At 43.9% G+C, this 13,523-nt stretch overlaps 1 protein-coding gene across 4 annotated transcripts in view; it reads right to left on the bottom strand.

Moving 5' to 3' along the window:
- FAM110B (family with sequence similarity 110 member B) overlaps window positions 1-13,523 on the bottom strand; it is a 139,050-nt gene that overhangs the window by 94,664 nt on the left and 30,863 nt on the right. For 3 of the 4 annotated variants that reach the window (XM_043879225.1, XM_043879224.1, XM_043879226.1), the window contains one exon: window positions 9,760-9,855. The gene's annotated coding sequence lies outside the window, so the exon portion shown is untranslated. Of the gene's footprint in view, window positions 1-9,759; window positions 9,856-9,978; window positions 11,306-13,523 lie in introns of those variants that run through there. The other variant, XM_043879227.1, reaches the window with a different exon arrangement.

The following is a 13,523-nucleotide window of genomic DNA, read 5'->3' as shown; positions in this document are numbered from 1 at the left end:
AGGTCTATAATTTCCAAAATTACTAAGCCGATTATTTTGTAAGTATAATATCCACAGCCTGGCCGACTCCATCTACTTTAGAAATGAGCACAGGGACCTACTTTGATCCTTCTGGTGCAGTTCCGGCAGTTTTATTCTCCTAGTAGCTGTTGCTTTCATATAGGAGTTTTAGCATGTGGAAGTTGGCTACATACAATATTGATTTTTTTCGTTCATACATTTTTAACTGAAAGGGAGATTTGATGTACTCAGGTGAGCTTATAAAGCATGAACTCTTATCATAGGTACAGCATATTCATTCACTGTATGGTCATGAAAGATTTTTTTTTAGAGTATAATTGCTTGACAATGTTATGTTAGTCTCTGCTGTATAACAGTGTGAATCATCCATAGGTATACACATATCTGCTCACTCTAGAGTCTCTCTCCCACCGCCCTCCCATCCCATCCATCTACATCACTACAGAGCACCGAGCTGCTTACAGCAGCTTCCTACCAGCTATCTATTTTATACATGGTAGTATACATATATCAGTGCTACCGTCTCAATTCATTCTACCCTCTCTTCCCCCTCCTGTATCCACAAGTCTGTTGTCTACATCTGCATCTCTATAAACAAGGCTATCAGTCAGTTTACAAAGGGCTAGGTAGCCAGTGGGACAGGCTGCGATGTACTGTACACCCTGGGAGATGTCATGACCATGGTGGTCCATGTGAGTGGTACCCAGGACCACATGCCATTCACTCTGGTAAGCGCACATGGTGTCTCTGAGCGCATGAAAGTCTCTGTGTGCACCCACGCTGCTGCAGGAAGTAACCCCCAAGTATCACAGACAAGACTTCAAGCAAGCCCCCCAAACCTTTGTCAGTACCAGACCAAGGGTCATCATATTCATTGGTCCACACGCCTCCCAGGAAAGGGCACATGTATGTTCACATAATCAAACCAAAATACAAAGGAATCAGGCAGTATATTATTTTTTTGGAGAGACGGTGCCACATGTCTTTGAGAATGAAATTCTAGAGCCAGTCTGAATGGGTTCAAATCCTATTTCACTACTTCCTAGCTGCGTTAACCATGGACAAGCTATTTCACCTCTTTATGCCTCAGTTTCCTCATGTGTAAAACGGAGATAACTCAGCCCAGAGATGTGATGAAGATTAAATGAGGTGATACATGTAAAATATCTAGAACAGAGCCTGACAATGTAACCACTATTCAACCATTCAGATGTGCAATATTGTATCATATTATTGTTTTGGTAAGAAAATCAAAGCTGAAAGAGACTGAATAGCTTGCTGTGGGTTTTAGAATTCGTCAGCAGTTTATTCCAGAATGAAAATGAAATCTATAAGAGTTCCGCTGAGACCAACTTTCTGAAAAGGTAAAGCCCACAACGTGAAGTCATACGTGGGTCTGAAAAGCAAATTCCTGTGCATGTCAGGGCTCTGATGATGACATGGGGCATCCCTCACCAGGCCACCTGAGCTAACGTTGACTAGTTGCCTCTCCTCCTGGGGAGGGGAACACCCAGTGGACAAACAAGCCCAGTGTACACAATCAGCCATCAACAAGACTTCAAATCTTAGAAGAGAATCAGTGTCAAAAAGCCCTGGCATCTCGCCCGGGTGAGGGGCCTCCTGCTTTCATTCATGTTCTTTAAATATCAACCAATCCCCACTGTGTTCCACTCCCACCTTGGAAAATCATCTCACTCATTTCAGTGCAAACAGTGTCCCTGCCCAGTGCCCCGAGGGAGCCAGGCTATTTCCACAATGTGAAGTGGGACAGCTAGAAATCAGAAAAGAGCCGGGCGTGTTAACGAGCAGGTGCTTTTTATCTACTTCAAATTCCCAACAAGGGTCCAGGGAGAGTTGATAACTGATTTGGATGCAGATTACAGCTCTGAGGTAATGGAAAACAACATCCACAGGAAAGCAGATCTTCCCCAGCACCTCCATCTAATGCAGGAGAAAGGTGTGGTCCTGCCCAGAGAACTGCACACAGGCCTTGCACACAAAGTCCAGCTGTTCCAAACTTGTCCAGAGCACCCACATCTTAGACTGCTCTCCAGGGTCTATGTGAACATCACTGAACTAGCCCTGCTCTCTTAAGAAATGATATGGGGAGGGTTTCCCTGATGGTCCAGTGCTTAAGAATCTGCCTGCCAATGCAGGGGACACAGTTCAATCCCTGGTCCGGGAAGATACCACATCATGCTGGGCAACTAAGCCCATGCACCACAACTGCTGAGCCTGTGTTCTAGAGCCCGGGAGCTACAGCTACCGAAGCCCTCACACCCTGGAGCCTGTGCTCTGCAACAAGAAAAACCAGCTCAGTGAGAAGCACACATACCACAACAAAGAGAAACCCTGGCTCGCTGCGAACAGAGAAAGCCTGTGCATAGCAGTGGAGACCCAGCACAGCCAAAAATAAACAAATAAATTAAAACATGAAATGATACAGGGAGATTACACTGGGCAAAACCTAAGTCTGTATATAAAGAAGTCCAGGTAAACCAAAGTTTGAAGGAGCCAGGAGCGAACAGGTATGCTGTATAAGACAGTCTGTGTAAAAGGCAGCCAAACCCCAAAAAGGGTCACACGGCATCATCTCTGAGTGACATCAACATCTCACCCACAATTCCCATCACTGTTGCATTGAGCTAGAAAAGCAGGGGAAAGCACCCAAACCCTGTTTTTCAACAGCTTAATAAAAATGCAGATGTTCTATTTTTAAATCAATGAACATCTATGATTCTCAAATGTCTTCATCATAAACGGAATTAGTGTAATATCCTGGATCAAGCAAAGAGTACAGTACCTGAAAAGTAGGAATAACATTATTTTCAGTCTAATAGCATTACCTGTTCTTACTCACTGCCTGATTGTGAGTCCAATCAGAAACGATGTCTTTATAGCCGATTTGCTTTGCCGTACAGCAGAAATGGATACAACCCTGAAAAGCAGTTACACTCCAACAAAAATTAACTTAGGAATGAGCTGTATTTACATGAAGCTATTTCTTACACATTTGTAATAAACTTTCAACATTTATCTAAAACTAAAAAAAACACGATGTCTTATGGAACAGAGAAATCAGAAGCAATCTCTCTTCAAGACAAATGTGAGGGAAAAAAGGCTTGGAGACTTTACACAGCTTATCTGAGGCCAAATCCTGCCAAAGACTCAAGCCGACCTCTGCTTATTCCACACGAAACAGACCCAGGTACCAGGAAATAAGTTTAGTCTTTAGTGCTGCTCCCTGGCCTCCTGCAGAAGCTAGCTGTCGTCCACCATGTGGTCAAGTCACAAAAAGGCTGTGGAGTCCTACAACTGAAACTGAGGCAGGGTGGGGGTGGTGTACACACTGGTTTAGGATTGTCCTCATTTACCGGACGGGTCATACCAGCCAGTGTTGTCCTTCCTCCGCCAAAACCCTGATGCCACATGCTTGTAACAGCCGGTGACCACCATGATGAGTGAATTTCACCCCCAGGGTACTGCCCTCAGCTCCCCTTCCTGGCGCTCATGGCACACCTGCTGGGACTTCCTTGGACCATGCCCCGCCCAGACCCCAAACAGGCAGAAGCAAAAGAACAATGACAAGTCACTATGGGGGAGGAGGAGGCACCGTATCCTGAAAGAACACTTGCAAACATGTGGTTGAAATGTCACCATCAATGAAGTGCTGGGAACACCGAAATCCTTAATCATGACAGGACGTTCTGAGTATGGGGGAAAGGACAAAAAAGGAGAAGAGTGGGAAACAGTGCCATGTTTCAGATTAAAAGGGTAGTCCTGTTTTTTTTTTTACTAAAATGACCATTTTCTCTTAGTATTTTTTTCATGTGGTTACATTATTACGCTGTGCCCTAGAAAAAAGATTTTCCCATTTCTAAACCGTTCTTTAAAAGCAAAACAAAACAAAACAAAAGCATGTGCGTTTGTCACTAAAGGGTTTCCCTGGTGGCTCAGCTGGTAGAGGATCCACCTGCAATGCAGGAGACCCGGGTTCAATCTCTGGGTTGGGAAGATCCCCTGGAGAAGGGAACAGCTTCCTACTCCAGTACTCTGGCCTCCATGGATTGTATAGTTCATGGGTTCTCAAAGAGTCAGACACAATTGAGTGACTTTCACTTTTTTGTCACTAAAATTTATTTTACTAATAAACCCCATGCCGACAAAGTTGCTGAAACAAGGATGATGGAGAAAGGAAAAGCTGTAAGTGGACATTTATGGCCTCATTAAAACTGAGCTTACCAAATGCTGGTCTTGATCTGGCAGAGACCCTCGAGGACCCACAGCCAAGGAACACCTGGTCTGGTCTGTTAAGTGTATGCACATGAGTCACTCTTTAAGAGTGTTATTTTGGATACTGGTAAAATGAAATGCTCAGGGGAAAACAAACTGCTTTTGCTTGCGAGACAGTCAATAAATTGCCACAGAACACAAATGAATTTGCTTTGGGGACAGTAATATGTGCACTTCTCAAGAGCAGGGGGCCTGCCTTCCCATATGGTACCACGGATGCCAGGACATATGTGTTAAGAGAACTGTTAAAGAGCAAATGCAACCACGTGGCCACTTAGGACACTCCTGGGTACCAGTTCTGCTCCCAGAGTCCCAGGTGAAGCACAGCTGTCCTTTACTGGGGAGTGTACCAAAGTCTGATCACGTTCAATATGATTTTTTTTAAGTCTTTATTGAGTTTCTTACAATACTGTTTCTATTTTATGTTTTGGTTTTTAGGCCACTCGGCATGTGGGATCTTAGCTTCCCTGATCAGGGATGGATCCTGCATCCCCTGCATTGGAAGGTGAAGTCTTAATTACTGAACCACTGGGGAAGTCTCTCAGTATGATTTAACACACTAATTATTAGTACTTTCTGTAAATGTTTTCATTACATGAAGAATACCTATATTCTCATAATAGAAAAAGGATATCTTTGCTGAATTCTTATAAATGTATTAAATGAAAGTAACTGTCAAAAGGTCTCAATTTTCACCTCTGTAAAATAAGGAATTAAACTTGCACCATCTCCATCTTAAACATTTCAGGATTTCATACGGAGAGTACAACACAGTTCCAAGACAAGAACACAGACGTCAATGATGTCCTAGGATTGACGGGGAGTGATGGTGGCTCCTGATCCAGGGTGAGCAATACTGAGATTCACTGCAGCAGTATTTACAATAGCCAGGACATGCAAGCAGCCTAGATGGCCATCGACAGATGAATGGATAAAGAAGCTGTGGTACATATACACAATAGAAAATTATTCAGCCATAAAAAAGAATGAAGTTGAGTCAGTTGAACTGAGGTGGATAAACCCAGAAGCCTGTTATACAAAATGAAGTAAGTCAGAGAAAGAAAAACAAATATCATATATTAACGCATATATATGGAATCTGGAAAAATGGTACTGATGAACCTATTTGCAGGGCAGGTATAGATGCAGACACAGAGAATGGACTTGTGGACACAGCGGGGGAAGGAGAAGGCAGGATGAATTCAGAGAGTAGCACTTAAACATATATATTATCATATGTAAGACAGACAGCAAGTGGGAAGCTGCTCTGTGGCACAGGGAGCTCCGCTCAAAGCTGAGATAACCTGGAGGAGTGGGAGGGGAGGAGTGGGAGGGGAGGGGTGGGAGGGAGGCCCCAGAGGGAGGGACATACGTAAACTTCAGGCTGATTCATGCTGCTCTACAGCAGAAACTAACAACATTGTGCCTCAATTATCCTCCAATTAAAAATAAATTTAAGGAAAAAAAATTAAGTGAGAAAAGGCTAGGACACATTTACACGTCATCAGCAGTTACTCATGAGAGAAGAATGACACGCTTTTTCAATAGGTACAATTATCCTCCTACAAGGACCTTTTGATGACTAAGAAACACACATTGGGTGACTTACTAGGTCAGAACAATCTAGAATTCACTGGGTCCCCTACAGCCTGCATCACTGCTTGCGTCACGTTCTGGTGATGCTTATCTGCTCAGGCAGAGACTAAAGAAGGAAGAGGTTCTCTGAAATGACGTGCAAACTGCAGGGTGGACACAGGGGACAAAAACAAAGATAACAAGGCTTGGTGGCCCTGAACAACAGTGAGAAAGAGAAAAAAGAAACGTCTGCTTTCCAACTCCAATTAACTCAGAAAACAAGTCAGACAACACAGCCCAGACAGTACTCATTGAAAAGAGATGCTAGGAAAAAAAATTTAGAAGACTGTAAACAGCACTCCTTAAAATGGAACTTCATCTTTATGACTGAAGTGTGCACCTTGAATTTGAAACATTTTAAGTCCATAAAAGACACAAATTTTCCTTTAGAGAAGGAAAGCCAAATTACACATTTGTGTACAAAAACCAGAAAAAGTGCTAAGTATTGTGTTTTGTTTTTTTTACAAACTGACATATGTACCAATTAGAATCATTTACTGCAGATAACAGGCTTTGAAGAAGGTTAATCAGAGTCTAGGATTAGAGACCAAACCAGAAATGTTTTTTAACATACTTGTACCTTTATGCCATGAATACATAGGAGGTCTATCAACTAACTTAACAATCTCAAAAAATCCTCAAAGCCCAAAAACCTACCATTGGCTGTTTTTCTCCTTTAACTAAACAATAAAACAAGGTAAAAAAAAAAAAACAACAACAAGTATGAGTGTGTGTTCATTCTTGTCTGACTCTTTGCCACTCCATGGACTGTGGCCCATGGACTGTGGCCCTCCTCTGTCCATGGGACTTCCCAGACAAGAATACTGGATAGAGTGTTGTCATTTCCTTCTCTAGGAGATCTTTCCGACCCAGGGATCGAACCTGAGTCTCTTGCAGCTCCTGTATTGGCAGGCAGATTCTTTAACACTGTGCTACCTGGGAAATCCAAGGAAAAGTATGGTTGGATATTAATCAGAGAAATCTAGTCTAGGAAAATCTAAGTGAATATTACAGAATCCTAAAGAGACAAGTCACTCAGTACAAATTCTTAGGCAGCAAAGGGTTTGAAGAACTGAATATCATTAAATATTGAAACATATTCCTGCTTAAATGGTTTGCTCTTAGGTGGTACTCAGGTCAGATCAATACCAAAAGCAAATAAGGAAGGAAACTCAATGAGAGTTGAAACCAAAGGTCACCTCTGCAGGGGATGAACCCACTCTCTCCGTTTGGAGCCACAACTCAACTTCTCTGTGGTTTGCAGAAACTTTCCCAAGGCACTGCTACAAATTTTAAGTAGCTGTATTATTTTTACTTGCTTAAGTAGAATCATAACTTATGTGCAACCATGTAACCAAGTTGAATTTTTTAAGTTATGTAAATTAAAAAAAAAAACAGCCAGCATAATTGTTCAGTCTCTCAGTCTTGTCCGACTCTTTGCGACCACATGGACTGTGGCCCAGCAGGCTCTCCCGTCCATGTGATTCTCCAGGGAAGAATACTGGAGTGGGTTGCCGTTTCCTTCTCCAGGATATCTTCCTGACCCAGGGATCAAATCTGCATCTCCTGCTCAGCAGGCAGATTCTTTACCACCGAGGCACCTAGGAGGCCCCATTTTATGGGCACTACCTCATTTAATGCTTACAGTAACCACAAGAAATAGGTATTATCACCTCTGTTCTGCAGAAGACAATACAACAGAAGCTCTAACATGGGTTCTACATGGATCAAACATGGATTAACATCTCCCGTGTGCCAGCCTACACAGCAACTAATCCTTCAATGCTCACAAGGAGCCTATGATGTGGGCACTGCCTGTATCCTGATGTGACAGGTGAAGAAACTGAGGCACAGAAAGTGAACAGCTTTCCAACATCATGCACATCGCACGTGGCTGAGTCCAGATGCTGACCCAGAGCCCACTGTCACCAAAGCCACCAGCCCCAGGAAGTTCTGGCTCTGCCCACCTATGAGAAGAGCTCCAACAGCAGATGGGAGGGAACCAGGGCTGGGCTGCCCAGAGCTGGAGCCCACCCACCCACAAGCCAACTCATAAATCTAACTGGGGACCATCTCAAGTTTCCTAGAAGAACTCACAGTCAGGAAAATACGTCCTGCCTCAAAGCTGGCACTGCTCCACGGTCCCCGGAGCATCTGACCAGCGTACACGGCATCCCACGGGATACCGGCAGTGCCCACATCCCAGGATAAAGAGCCCGGGTAGGGACAATGCCCGATGTCCACCCAACACTCATCAATCGCTTATTTCCTACAGCCAACCAGGTGCCAGACCACAACGGGCTCTCTTGGTCACTGAGCTGAACAGGCCAGGGACCCCCTCAGCTGCTGACAACGCATGGAGACAGACAGACAGACACCTGGGAGAACAGTGGACCAAGGGCTACAGAATCGTGGCCAGTTGCTTTCGAATATTCAGTTGAGGGGGGCATCAAGTGGGGATGGGGCAGAGTCAGAGGGTATTTGAGAAGGTGACTGAGGCTGAAGAAGGAGGCAGGAGCTGGGTGTCTCGGAAGCGAGATGAGGCCCCTGCCCTCTAGGAGGGAGGGAGAAAGTCAGATGAGGGCAGTCCCAGCAGGAGGGAGACGGCTGGCTCCTTAAGGACAGGCAGAGGCGCCAAACAGAGATGCAACGATGTCTCCAGAGCCAGGCTGGCTGGTGGGGGTGTACCGCAAACGAGGATTTCAGCCAAGGGAGGGGCTCGCCATTCCCACCCAGCATCCGGGACAAGGATGCTCACCCTGGCTGGCAGTACCTGAGTCCAGGTTCTCCCCGGAATCCTGGTATGACTAATGCATTATCAAGGCAAGAGGAGGGGGTAAACAGCAGCTTGGCTGCTAAATGAGGGCAGAAGCCACCAGAATGAACAGGCGCAAGGGAGCAGCCATGGTGCCCAGCTCACAGAACCTGCCATCTGCATTAGCAAGGACCACGCACAAGGAAGAAACAAGGCCTGGTGATCAGCAGAAATTATGAAACCACCTTTTCCCACAGAATCTTACCCTGTTGGATTAGGGCACTTATTACAGACGAAGCACGTTCCCTAACAACATCAGTCTATGCAGAGAGGAAAGCGATTAAAGTGTGTGCACCCAAATTTAGCAGGTGTTATCTCCGGACTTTGGGAGAGACCAGTCACATTCTATGTTATGGATCAGGGTCATTTAAACTTTTTGCATGACACATGCTCTGTTAGTGATTGGAAAAAATATACCAGGTCTCACACCAAATGAGAGTGCTTACAAATTCATCTGTCAGCTGACAGTCCACTGATGCTACTTTCTTCATCTCCACGAGGGACTGAGCCTCAAACAGCCCGAGAGTTTGCAGAAAAAGCCACTGTAAGCAACACCCAGGCAACCTCAAAGAGAGCCGGAGAAGCGCACACCTTTCAAGGCCCGGGTGGTTGGCAAGGGAGCGCTCTGGGGACAGCCAGAAGCAAGGACTGCCTCTCACTCAGACCCGGCACAGAGCTGGGGGGGAGGTCCTTTTCAGAGGCTGTCCCCCCATTCCTTCCAGTGACCCTACAGGACAGACTCCATGCACCCGTTTGTTGAGTGAATGTGTGTGAAGAAGGGAGAGGAAGGAGAAGGGAAGGAGGAGACAGAGAGAGAAGACCAGGAGGGATTGGGTGGTGGTGGGCGGGAGTGGTGAGGGGGGAGGGACAGGAGGAGATGGTGGGAAAACAGGGAAGGACACCCAAATTCCACTCAACAAATAAGGAGCTGCCATTACTTTATGATTATCAGATGTACACATGAATTTAATAACACAGTTTTTAACATGTATTACCTTTTATTTCCTTTCCAGGCTGCAGAGTCTTGTTAGCTTCCAATTCAAGAGTCAGAAAGAACAGGAGAGGCGCCCTGGATGTCCAGTTGGAGACAGCTAAAATAAAAGAGCAGAGATGATTATGATTATTCTAGAGAAGAAAAGTGATTAGTTTTTCAAGTATCATTAAAGAGAAACTAATTTTCACTGTGTAACAAAGAGTGGTATTTCCTAATCTACCTGGGAAAAATCTGGGTCCAAAGGCTCTTTTTTACAGAGTTGCTCGATTTGGGAAAAAGACAAAAGTCAACTATAAGGTGGGCTTTGCTTGTGCCCTTAATGGAAAACAACTTAAAGAGCCTGTGGGCTGCCACTAGCCTGGCGATTGACCCCTGTGAGCCTCTCTCTGCCTCATTCCAAGCCCAGCATCCCCAGCAGGACACAGCATCCTTGTAATTCACAAAACCAAGCAGGAAATGATGTCGCCTCCTCACAAGAAACTGCATAGCTGGGGAGAAGAGGGATATGTTGCTTGTACTGCAGAAACTTTGTTAATGTTTGCAAGGGAAAAAAATATTACAAGTCAGCATTTTCTCTTATCTTGTCCTCCAAACGCAGTTCCTACCAGAGCTCACAAACACGTGCCTCATTGTCCTGGGTTTTCTTTATTCTCCTGATGCAAGGTCAGCTCTTGGAGGCGACACTACCCCAATTTTTGAGTATTTCATTTTTAGGAAGGAAATAATTAACAATGACTGGGCACATACTCAGGTCCAGAAACAATGTGACTCCACTTTACAAACGCAGAAAGAAACAGGCTTTTTGGAGAAAAGTCATGTTCTTAGGTCTGTTGTTTAGTCACTAAGTTGTGTCTGACTCTTTTGCAACCCCATGGACTATAGCCCACCAGCCTCCTCTGTCCATGGGATTTCCCACGCAAGAATACATGGAGTTGGTTGCCATTTCTGTAAATGTTCTTACTCTATTTGGAGACACTTGGATGAATCATGAAAGTGATTGTTATGTGGACATCTAGCAGCTCAAGAAAATGTGATGGAAAACTTAACCATCTTTTCCTCTAGCATCTGCTTTCGTCTGGTGCCGTCAGCCCAGATAATGACATTTTTGTTTACTTGACAATGGGAGCCAGGCAACAGGGAAGGAAGATGCTCTGTCATAGATACCCTTTTTTATTGAAATTTATTCCATGTTTTGCACGGGTACAGGAGTAATCAGCAGTATGATTTTTTAAGGAGGCACTTGGGACTTCAACAGATGATGCCTGAGAACCACTTCATTAAGGTAGACGCCAGTTTCCCCACCATCATTAGTTCCTTTCTGGAGCAATATGCAGTGAACTATGTGCCAGGAGTTCGTGAGTAAGGCTGCAAATCTTGACCTAGATTTTGAATAGCTTCAAAAAAAGTAAAAAGCAAGCCTGAAAATGTCTATTTCAATAACTAACACTGATAATTCCCACTCTCACATTCAAAACTTTCAAAATAATCTACTTTCCCTTTGTCTCACTACCCAACAATGTTCAACAAGAACATAAAGTCAGAATTAGCACTAAATTAAAATAGAAACATAAACTCCAAGTTCTACGGGCTCTTTTTGATTGCTTACTGCCTGCAGTTTAAGATTTTATTTTATTTGCTTGCTGAAATATAAGGGACACCAAAAATTCAAATGAATAAAATCACAAACATTTATGAGGACATTAGAGAAATTTTAATCCAAAACACCTTTGGGCCCAATTTGAATTGACTGTGACCCACAATAACAAAGTAAAAAGTTTTGCATTTTACTATTTCAAAAACAGGCTTTTGTTTTGCTCTAATATTGTATCAAAAATCCCTTTTCGTCTTTATCATTATTTTTACCTTTTCCTTTTCTTACTTTGGAAGAGAGAAAGTAATAAAGAGTAACAAAGAGAAAGCAATAAAGACAGAAAAACCATGCAATTATGACTGGAATGAGGAATAACACCACAGATGAAGAACTTCAAGATTGGATTTATTTTCAAAGTTGCCAAGTGACCTCAAAACCATTGTAATAAAAATAATCCACACCACAAGTCTTTCAACTGACTCATTTCAGAGCAGAGGAAAGCCCAGAGTGGCCAAGTGACCTCTCCAAAGTCACACAGCAAAGCTGGTCCTAGATCTCAGATCCGCTAGGTGCCAATCCAGTGCTCTACAGATCATAAATTTCAAAAGCAACCCCCCATGAGCTCACACTTTCATCAGCTTTTCTACTCATTCATTATCCTACACAGCATGGACACTTCTTGATGAATCAACTCAACTTTATATTAATACAAGTGTTAGTTGCTCAGTCATATACGACTCTTTGAGACCACATGGACTGTAGCCTGCCAAGCTCCACTGTTCATAGGATATCCCAAGCAAGAATACTAGAGTGGGTTGCCATTTTCTTCTTCAGGGGATCCTCCCAATCCAGGGATAGAAACCCCTGTCTCCTGCATTGACAGGCGGCTTCTTTACTGTCTGAGCTACCAGGGAATCCCATATTAATACAAAACATGGCTCACAATGATGAAGAACATATTCTGCCTTTGGCCCACAGATACAACAACCACTAAAGGCCACAAAATACTCTTAGGTTGTCTATCCTAGAAACATCTACTCTAAAAACAGAATTATTGGACTTCCTTGGTGGTCCAGTGGTTAAGAATCCATCTGGCAATGCAGGGGACATGGACACAGGTTTGATCTGTGGTCCAGGAAGACCCCACATGCCGCAAGGAAACTAAGCCTACGGGCCACACCTCGAGAGTAGCCTCTGCTCACCCCAACTAGAGAAACCCCATACGCGGCCACAGAGACTGAGCACAGTCAAAAATAATTAGATTAATTTAATTATTTTACAAAAATAAAAATAGAATTACCCTGTCTTATTCATAGTCCCTTGGACTGCAAAGAGATCAAATCAGTCCATCCTAAAGGAAATCAACCCTGAATATTCATCGGAAGGACTGATGTTGAAGCTGAAGCTCCAATACTTTGGCCACCTGATGTGAAGAGCTGACTCACTGGAAAAGACCCTGATGCTGGGAAAGACTGAGGGCAGGAAGAGAAAGAGGGAACAGAGGATGAGATGCTTGGATGATATGCTTTGGGAGATGGAGGACAGGGCAACCTGGTGTGCTGCAGTCCATGGGGTCACAAAAAGTGAGACACGACTTAGCGATAGAACAACAACAACAACTCATAGCCAAATTACAATCACAGCTTTGCTACAATACTTTTTCCCAAGTAGATTTTATAGCTAGCTATCAAGCAAAACCTTGGTATTCTAAAGCTTACAGAAGCAGTTTTTAAAGTAAGGATTTCAAACTAATTTACTACTCCATCCATCAGTTTAGAAGATCTCTTGTTCTCTAACACTGGAGTCATTCAAGAGCACTTAACCTACCCAGGTCAGCAGCTTATCATCACCAACAGTCACTTGTTGACTCCCCAGTAATTTACACTGAACAGCAGTGGGTGCAGGGGAACCAGAAAGCAGGAGAGGATGTTGTGCCCGCTGCAGAGTGTCCACTGGGGTCACTAGGGTGCCCTCACAGTGGTAGGGGAGTCAAGGTTTGCCTGTGACGGATGTATATGTGTGTGTGTGTGTTTAGAGGTGTAATTAGTACCTTCACAAGTCGTTTTCCCAGAGATTATGAGTTGACAGAGTCAGTAAAAAGTAGATTTAGCAAAGCAAGGTAAATTAAAACAAACCAAGAGATGACAGGCAGTTCCTGCTATACATGTCCAAAA

Source organism: Cervus elaphus, chromosome 21 (assembly GCF_910594005.1).
Source record: "Cervus elaphus chromosome 21, mCerEla1.1, whole genome shotgun sequence".
Taxonomy (NCBI): Eukaryota; Metazoa; Chordata; class Mammalia; order Artiodactyla; family Cervidae; genus Cervus; species Cervus elaphus.
The sequence above is the reverse complement of the archived record's forward strand: the minus strand, read 5'-3'. Positions and strand labels throughout refer to the sequence as shown.